The sequence below is a fragment of the Gallus gallus genome, chromosome 8, assembly GCF_016699485.2.
Source record: "Gallus gallus isolate bGalGal1 chromosome 8, bGalGal1.mat.broiler.GRCg7b, whole genome shotgun sequence".
Classification (NCBI taxonomy): Eukaryota; Metazoa; Chordata; class Aves; order Galliformes; family Phasianidae; genus Gallus; species Gallus gallus.
The window spans coordinates 4,820,568-4,830,498 of NC_052539.1; positions in this window are offsets into that span (position 1 = coordinate 4,820,568).

A 9,931-nucleotide genomic window follows, 5' to 3' on the forward strand; every position below is an offset into this window, starting at 1 on the left:
CTCGTCCCTCAGCCCTCCCCCTTTGAAGCACAGCCCCATTGTTCGCCCGTCTTTGAACTGCCAAATGGGAAACATCCCAGCAGTCCTGAGCACAGGGACAATAAATCGGCAGCTGGCATCGCATTGAGGCGGGCGGCAATGGGCAGCACCCACCCCCCATTTGCACTAATTGCATCCCTCTTGTTTTTGGAGGAGTGGTTAATGACACATTTTTCATTTCCTTCTCCACATCCCTCCTCCTCATTATTGTTTGTGAGCAAAATCCTTCCAGGAAAGGGCTGCAAGACCTTGTGCTGCTCTACCCATTAGTTGAAACCCAAGGCATCTCTTCTTAACTCTCCCCTCTCAGCCCTGACCTGGGACAGCTTCTGTCCAGAAGCCCCTAGGACCTTTTCTCTTCTGCAAGTGCAACCCAAAGCACTCCAGACAGGGCCAAAGCCCCCCAGAAGTCCATGAAATCTTTTCCAGGTATAGCTGTGTCAGTTTCAAATACATCCCTCCATGGTAAAAGCTCCCCTCTAACCCCCACACCACCACCCTGCATTGGTGCCGGATGCGCTGTAGAGCATCTCCCTGTCTTCTCCAGTACCCATCCATTGGCACATTTCCTGTTCTTCTTAATTTAATCTCCTGCCCACATGTTACTTTCCAGGGGTGCTGTCTGGATGTAGGCAGGATCCTCGCAGCACTGAGGAATGGCTGAGAGCATCAGGTGAAACTTTATCCACTCCTTTGTCTCTCACACCCAACTCTCATCTCCACCGTGGCTACCAGAGGCTGCCCAGCTCAGGGCTGCAGGGTGAATGCCCAAAAGCACCTGGCTCTTTATATGAGATTGTCCTTTTCTTGAGCAATCACCTGGCAAAAATGGGTTCCAACGTTTACCTGGCTTCTGTGTTACTTTAATTCTTACACAACCTGGCAGGAGTAGTGGAGGACCCAGGGACGTGCCTTTGTTATTGCATGAGTAAAGCCCCGCTTCTGTCAGTGACACAAAGGGGACTGCTGTCACGCTCGTAACAACTGCTAAGGCCGCAGGCACCATGGTTATGGGCAACCCATTGGATTTGTTCTACGTATGGGAAGAGAAGCTGTAGCTGCTCCATCCCTGGAGGATCCAAGGCCAGAGCCCCATCACTGGATGGGGTGATGGGGCTCTGGGCAGTCTGATCTGGTGGGGGGCAGCAAGCCCATGGCTGCGGGTTGGAACTGGGTGATCTTTGATGTCCCTTCCAACTGAAGCCATTCTACGATTCATCCCAAATGTCCACCCCCCACTTCACTTTTTGCAGATTACTGCGGCCAAGGAGGAACAAACCCAGCCCTCGTGCACAGAACCAGACACCGTGGGCTCAAATCTCAGCACAGAACACTCTGTGACCAAGCCTGCCTGAAACAACATTTGTGGATTTAACCGTTGCATAATTCCTGCTAATTAACCATACCCCTTTTGTCCCCAGAGGAGACATACCTGTACAGAAGGCATCTGGTTCAGCCACTCAGGAGGAGCAGGATGGCAGCGACTAACACCTCCACCTTGCCCTCACCCCTCCTGCCCCAGCAACACAGATGGGCAGAGCTGCAAGCCAAAAGAATGAGGTGATGCCCAGCAGCTGGAAGAGAGGGGCTCCTGCAAGCCGGACACTTCCAGCTGCTTCCCTCAAAGCAGAGCAGGACATTTGCTCACACCCTCATGCCTGGCATTGCACAAGATCCCTTTTCTCTTTGCAGATCACAGCTGCTCCCTGGAAGCAAGGAATCAAAGTGCCTCATTATGGTTTTAGGACTGCTAATTGCCTGTTACAAGAAACCCAGCCGAAGAAGACAATGTCCCTCTCTACTTCCTGAAGGACAACACCAGCCCTGGGGATGATCTCTGGGTGCAGCAGCCCATACGCACAGCAACGGGCAGTTGATTTTTTCCTGCCTTCTCCTCCCTGTGCATAGACTTGTTACAACGTGGTCATTCGTGAGGCACCAGCCTCAGTGAGAGCTGAAGAAGCCCAACTTGCACCCTGGTTTTTACATCCATTCTCACATCGCAGCCAGCTCTGCCCTTTTGGGATGCTGAACCACTGCTGTTCCACAGGGCCAGCCTGAAGGAGATGCCTCAGCCCAAACTTCTGGCCCGGCTTTGTTTGCCCTGCAGATTGCTTTCTTCACACTGTATTTGGTTACCTGCCACATACCCATGGGAGGTTTTACCTTTTATAACTTCCTCATATCAGGTATTCAGGATCAACACCGCTACTGCTAGAACACCCTTATGCCTGTATTCTTCATCCTGTTTACCTCACAGGCAATCTGTACATGTTTCCCATGCTTCCCTCCTAGGCAGTGCTGGAGGTCAGACTGGTTTTGAACTGAAACCACCCAACTGCTCATTGTGCGCAGTGAATGGCTTTGAGCAGCAACATAAGTCCTGCAGCCCCTTCCTCTTCAAGACCCACACTCCTCTCTGTGCCAGTTGCATGCCCCAAGCACTCCCTGTGCTCAGGTCAATGGGCAATTCCAATGAGCCCATCCCGAGCTCCAGATAGCTCAGGCTGATCTCCGTGCTGCAGGGATATAACTACATCATATTTTTCTTGCTGTCATGCTGGTAAAAAAAATTATGCACTTCAGTACAACCATGAACTACAATTACCACTCATTTGCACAGAATCTCAGACTAGATTTAGATTTGCCCTCCTGCTACCAACCAATAGATCTCCCCAAGTGCACATGGACCAGACAGCAAAGCAAGCAAGCAATCACTTCTCCTGCAGCTACTTTTAGTTGCTCCAGCACAGAGCCTTGCAAACAGCATTTTCTCCATTTTGGTGGGTGCCCCATCCCTGCAGACACTCCTGGTCAGGCTGGATGGGGCTCTGAGCACCTGATGGAGCTGTAGGTGTCCCTGTTCAGTGCAGGGAAGTTGGACCAGATGGCCTTTAAGGGTTCCTTCCAACTCAAACAGTCCTATGATCCTGGAACCCACAGCTTGTCCTTGGGCTCTGACCATTCGTAATCTCAGCCATGTAAATCCTTTCATGACATTATGGGGCATTGGCCATGGTGTCTGCTCACAGCTCCCCTGTGCAGTTTGCCTCTCCTCCAGGACAGTGGGCATTTGGATTAAAATATCAGTTGGATGCTGGATGTTTGACTCTCCCTGGGCTCTGGAGTCCAAGCGGTGCAGAACTGCTTTGCAGTTCCATATGGCTCTTTATGGGTCTGTGGGCATCCAGGCTCGGCAGGACCCAAATTGAGCAGCACTCCAGCCTCGAGGCACGGGCTCATGGAAGCATCCTACCTGCAGAGAGAAAACAGACAAACAACACCCTAAGGCCGTAAGAAGGACGTTAAAACTGAACACACCCTACACAAAATTCAGCGTGGGCAGAGCTCGGGGAAGGGATGCTGCACTGCTCCGAGCTCCTGAGCGCAAGGATACGGGCCCAGATGGGGCTGCTTGGGGGAACTGAGGTCTGCAAAGCCCCAGCACCCGCGCCGATAGGTGCGTTTGTTCCCTAGGCTTAATCACCGCATGCACACAGCGAGGTGATTAAGTGCGGGACCAGCAGCCTCCCCCCGCATCCACCGCTCCGCCCCAACGTCGGCAGCGGTCCGCGGGCGCTCAGCGCCGCCTGGCGGTACGGGGAGAGCCGCACGGCGCAGCGGGGCCGGGGCGGGCAGTGCTCGCCGAGATGTTTCTGCCGTGATTCAAGTTAATCAGCTCCGATGATGCCTCCGAAGGGAAACGCTCCTCCTTTCGGTTCCAGCCGACTTGGGCCCAAGCCTGTTTTTCATAAGGGCCGGTAAGTGCAAACAGATAGGGCTCTTCCATTGGAAACAGGCGGCGTGAGGTATAATTAAAGAGGCATGCAGTGGCGTTTCAAAGAACCGTTTTCAATTACTGCTATTTTGAGAGTATTAAGGGGAAATATTCTAAACAAGACCTCTTCAGGAATAGATGATGTTTGTCATTAGCTCTGAAATAATATTTGACTACGGGGCCGAGGTTTCCATAGGGCCAATCACCCTTGCACGGCCACAACGGGGCTGATACACGGTGGCACGGGAGGGGGAGTGCAGGTCCTGGGGAAAGGGCTTCTATTCCTACGGGAAATGCCCTCCTCCCATTGACCATTCTTCATTTATAGAATCATTCAAGGTTGGAAAAGAACAGTAAGATCACCAAGGCCAACCCCAATCTCCTCTCCCCCACCCCACCATGCCCACTGAGCACGTCCGTCAGTGCCACAACTCCATGGCTCTTGAACACCTCCAGGGATGGTGACCCCACCACATTCTGTACCAACACCCACAGGTTCAGCACCACGTTACCCAGCAGCTTGAGGTCAGCGAGCCTCTCCAAGCTTCCTTTGGCCACGTGCAAAGTGGGCACATCCACGTTTCCTCAATCTTCTGGATTCTTCCAGCACTTTGGTCACTCGAGCTCCCGGGAGCCTCCCCGAAGCCTTCATGAAGTCAGCAGCATGGGAATTGCCTGGCCATGGAGGAGGGCTCTCCACTGACATCTGCCCAGCGAGCTTGTGAGGCTCAGGCAGCAGAAATGCTGGTCCTCGACGGACCATGAGAAATCATTTCCTTGCGCTATTTACGGCAGCCGAGGACATTTTTTCCTCTCGGAAAGACCACAGGGAGGATATTTCTCATGGCTACTGAGATGGGGGGGGTCTGCTCTGGGGAATAGTGAGAGCTGGGGCAGCACCACAGCACATCAAAGCAGGCTCAGGAGGCCAAACCCAGCATTTTGCCGCTCCCGTGTCAGAGTGCAGCATTGCTGGCGCCAGCACAGGCTCTCGTACATGAGATGAGCATCAGCAGGCTGCAGAGACGTCCAGCAAGTGGAGGCATCAACAGAAGGCTCCTCTTTGTGTGCCTGGACCCACAAACATTCCCAAATCCATGGCTGCTAGACCTGAGGGACACATGACAGCTTCCCTATCTCAGCAAGGGTCAGATGATCCCTGCAGGCTCTGAGTTCAGTTGGTGGAGCTGGACATGGGTGGCAAGCAGGAGCAATGCCTCCTTTTTCATGCGTGATATTTCAGCCCCTGTAAAATCCAAGTGGTTTTATCAATGGTGCAATTCCTTCTCCCGTGGGTAAGACAGCATTTTCTCATTGAGTCACCAGTGCCATTCCCAGTGCAGTTTCCCACTCCTGCTGCCCACTTCCAGGCATGCAGGGGCCCAGTTCCATTTCCCCATCTCCACTCCCATCCTCTTTCCCAGTTCCATTACCATTACCATACCCAATCCCATCCCACCACCCCCATCCAGCCTTTGGTGATGCAGAGCCATGGCTCCAGCACCAGCCTCAGGCCTCCCAGGTCCACATATGAGTGGAGCACTGTGATGATCCATCACATCCTCCCTTCCCACACCTACCTTCCTCCCTTCTCACACTGCAGCCCCTCAGAAAGGGACCAACCACCTGCATCACCATCAGGCACCATCCCTTGGCATGGTCCCAAGCTAATCCTGATGCTTTCCAACCACTTGTAAGACCATCACACAACACCACCAGCCCTGATTTCTGCTTGCCACCTGCCTCCACGAGCCTGCAGGAAGCATCCTGCAGAGAGCAGCCTCTGTGTCAAAGAGCACAAGGGTTTCGGCTTTGGCCAAGCTCTGGCAGGTCCCCAAAGCTGGGAAGGAGAAAAGTGTTATGAAAACACTCATCAGAAGGCAGTGAGAAATTAGACGTAGGTCACTTGAACTCCAGCCCCGAGAAAAAGGGTCAAGCCCACGGGGTAAAGCACAGCTGGATGGGAAGAAGCCAGCAGAGTTTTGGAGGAGAAATGGCTTGATCTGTTAATTTGCTGACATTCCCCAGGCCGGGCTTTTCCTCCCCTTGGGAATGCAGGTCCAGCCCCACGTGCACACAACGGGATGTGGATAATGCCTCAAGGATGGGGTCTGGCCCAGGTGACTGGGGCTGTACGTCTGCTGCGAGAAAGCCACAGTGCAGTGATTCTCCTTTTAACACACATTTTGGGGATCACGTGGTGCTTTCCTTACCATTTGAAGACACTTAAAAGAGCACAGGGCCTCGTTTCCACATCCTCTAAATCTGAGTGGATGAGTCTGAAATTTGTATAAACAATGATATCAAAAATATGACTTGCAAAATTAACTTAGTGCAGTTCCACCAGTGAAGTTCTTTCCTTTTCACTTGCACACGTTTACCAGTAATTATCACAAACACCAGTCCCAGCAGCTCCACTGCTGCTCTTTGCCCAACACCAGGCAGCTTTTCAGATGCCAAACTTCCAATTTCAAAAGCAATTTGCACTTGAGAACATTACCTCCCAAGAACAACCACCTTTGCTTGGGGCATTTTGTGTATTGCAATTTTTAAAGTGCAGCTACTCAGCAGTCTGAAAATTCGGTGGAGAGCTGGAGAACATACCTTCATCTGATGTCTGCCTCTAGGGGAGAGCTGGAACCGGGCATAAGGGTTGCTGGAGATATGAGCTGGGGAGGAGCTACTGAGACATGACCAAGTAGAAGATGTTGCTTTAGCCATGAGCTGAAAGAGGCAAAGGGGAGAAAATCCTCTGTGCCAGCCAAAAGTACAGCTGAGCCGTTCAGATGTAGAATCACAGAACCAGCTTGTTTGGAAAAGACCTTCAAGATCATTGGCTCCAATCACTGACTTGACCTACAGAGTCCTATCAGCAGCCCACGCCCCTTAGTGCCATGTCCTCATATCTGGGGACACCAAGATGGGCCCTTCGGCGGGATGCTCTAAGACCCTCTACAGAGCAGAGGAAACATGAGGAGCAGGTGACCCTTGAAAAACACAGGGCAAGGCCAAGTACCCAGATTCCAGCCAAGTAGGTGGTGGAGGCTCTCCAAAGACAGCATCCCCTCGGATGCTGCATCCAAGGCCATGGGGAGACAAGGGACACATTCAGCCTCCCTCTGCTTCCAACTTCAGCTTGCCCTGGAAGGCTCTGCAACCTTGCTCCTTCTGGGAGATTTATAGCTTGGCCCCACGGCTGCACACAGTTCAGAGTTTACATAAATGTTGGGCAAAGTCCATCGCTGACATTTCACGCCATCAAGGACCGTAACAGCTGCTGAAACAGCCAAATCATAGGGGTTCATGCCCTGGAGAGAAGGGGCTTTAAATCTTCCCCTGCCCAGCCACTGACCTCACGTCATTGGGCTGCTCCAGCTGCCGGCAGGGCTGATTCATTCTCCTGCTGGGAGATCTCCCTGGGCAGTTGCACAGAGGCTCAGCTCAGGCACCACCAGCCCTGAGATGCTGCCGCGCACGATGGAGGCTCCAAGGGATGGAGCACAATCACGGCCTCACCTACACTTCAGGGAACAAAGAATATCCTTCAACGTAAGAAAAAGCAAAGCCTGAGACTCCTGCACATTGCTGTTCCCTGAAGCTCAAGGCAGAGACAGAAGCCATGGAACCTGTTTATGACTTGTACAAACGCGATGAACGGCTGCTCCAAAAGCATTTCAGATGGGCTGCTCCTTGTCTGCGTCTTCATAAGCTGATGTTTGGGAATAGTTAAGGAGCTGTCTTGACTTGGTTAACTTGATAGCCACAGATGTTTCGCCAGGCTGACACAGGATTTATGTCTCAATCCCGTGATAATGTTTGGTAAGCATTGCGGTTTGGGGGAGATTTATGTCCCATCAGAGATCTGAGAGATTTACACAGCCATCAGAGGTAGAGTTTCAAGAAGAGCCACCTGTGAGACACTGAGCATGGGGTCTCACTGCTGGAGGGCCAGTCCCTGGGGACACCGTGTCCTGGCACCCACTGCATGTATTGCCCTGCTAATGCTTTCTAGTAAGAAAGTGAAACAAAGTCTAAGGGAGCTGCCTGGTGACAGAAAGCATTTGCAGCATGGTTCCCTTCCTCTATCTCTTTGATGACGATCCATCACAACGCAGCCTGAGGAGGGAGGTGATGCCCATCTCCTTCTCTTGTTCTCCATGGGAAGAGCCCAACAGAGCTGCCACCCAGAGGAAATATCCCTGTGATGCAAGCGAGGGCCACAACAGCTTCATGCTTCAAGCAGGTACATCAGCACCTTGAACATCTACAGGCATGGCCAAAAAATAGCTGGAGCTGACGGCTGGTTTTTGATTGATGGCTCTGAGCATGCTCTGGCACTGGAAGGAGCCAAAGGTCCCCACATCACTAAATCGGCATGCTGAGCTACAAATCCTGGCTCCTTCTCCATCGTGTTCATCGTTAATGTGGGAATCGCTGTTAATCAGCAAGTGCTCATTTCCTCATTACTCACCCATAACGGGACATGGCCAGCGTGCCGGCACCTTCAAGCAGTGGTTGTTTAATGACTCGTACCTTGAAGGCATCCCAGGAAAAACAAACACGAGCAGAGTCACTCGGTGTCAAATAAACCACAAATGGTAGAATTTGCTGAAACAGTGACGTTTGGGTGCATAAAAGTTCTGGAGGGGGTCATCAGATTTCAGATTTGGTTACGCAAGGTAGCGTTTGGCCAGGACAAACAATGAGTGAGTCGGGCTTTATTTTCTTTAAACAACTCCCTCCGATCCCTTTTTTGGGAAAGGAGGAGAGGTGAACAACAGCAAGAAGGGTGCTGGAGAGGCAGCTTTCCAGTCACACTGTGCAAACCCATCCTTTCCCAACAAACAATACTGGGGACAGGAGCCCCACAGCAGTAGCTAGGCAGAGGGACGCAAGGGCTTGTCTCAGTCCCAAAGCATTGCAGACCCTTCCTCAGCTCCCCCCAGCACCTAACTCTTCTCCCTGCCCTTCTCTTTCTTTTTCTTCATCATTTTTGCTGCCCCTGGAGGATCTGTGTTACCTGTTCATGTTCAGTGGAAAACATGGCGTGTGTGGTGGCTGGATGGGGGAGCAGAGCCTGGACCCACCACTGCTGTCCTGACTGGAGATACTCAAAACCTGGATGTTTTCCTGCTCAATCTACTGTAGGGAACCTGCTTTAGCAGGGGCTTGGTGGTCTCCAGAGGTCCCTTCCAGCCCCTACACCTACAGCTGTAGCTCAAGAATATAGCTGCGTGCATTAGTTCAGTGCAAACGAATATCAGTTGCATGTGTATGGCACATGCAACGCACATTTCCCGAATGTTTTTGGGCACAGGCACCTTCCTGCTCCTGTACAGCCCACGCTTCTCCCTGTTTGCTTCAATAAACTCAACACATGTGATGAAATCAACTTACATGCATGGAGCAACGCCGCCCTCGAAGAGAGAAATCTGCAGAATGAGCCATCCTCAGGCATGCAGCCCATGGAGCTGTGCAGGTGGGGACACACATGGCTGCATGGGGACATCTGTGATTGTCCCCTCTGTGTCACGCGGGGGCTGGAGGTTGAGCTCTGCATGAAGGCGTTGCCAGGGCTCCTATCCAACAGAAGTAGTGTGAGTGTTCTGGCACCATTAGCGGTTTAGGATGTGTTTTTTTAATTAGGAAAATAGCAACTTTGCTGACTTTTCTGTTCTGGTCTTGTTCTGCTCTCGTTAACTGCTCTCGCTGTATCAAGCAGCACCCCAGCCCAGGCTCAAGCCCTAATGACTGCTGATGGGAAGCATTTTGTTTCGTAACAGTGGTTTCAGCCAGCAGAGCACATGAGAACATTTTTTTGGGAACATGAAAGATGCTATTTTAGAAACTGTTCTCCCCCATGTTTATGGTGCTCAGAGATGCGCCAGCTCAAACACTTTGCAGCCACGTGCACCATTTAACCCATTGGGGCCAGGCAATGGGGCGTGCAGAGTTCCCGTGTGCCAGATGTCTGGTGGAGTGGCCGTGCCCCTTGTAGGTTGGATTCCTGCTGCTAATTCATTTACAGCTTAACAGCCTTTCGCCCTCTTTTGGCAGCCTTCATCCTCAATGGGATGGTCCTTCTCTTTCCTGATGAGCAGACCACATGCTCAC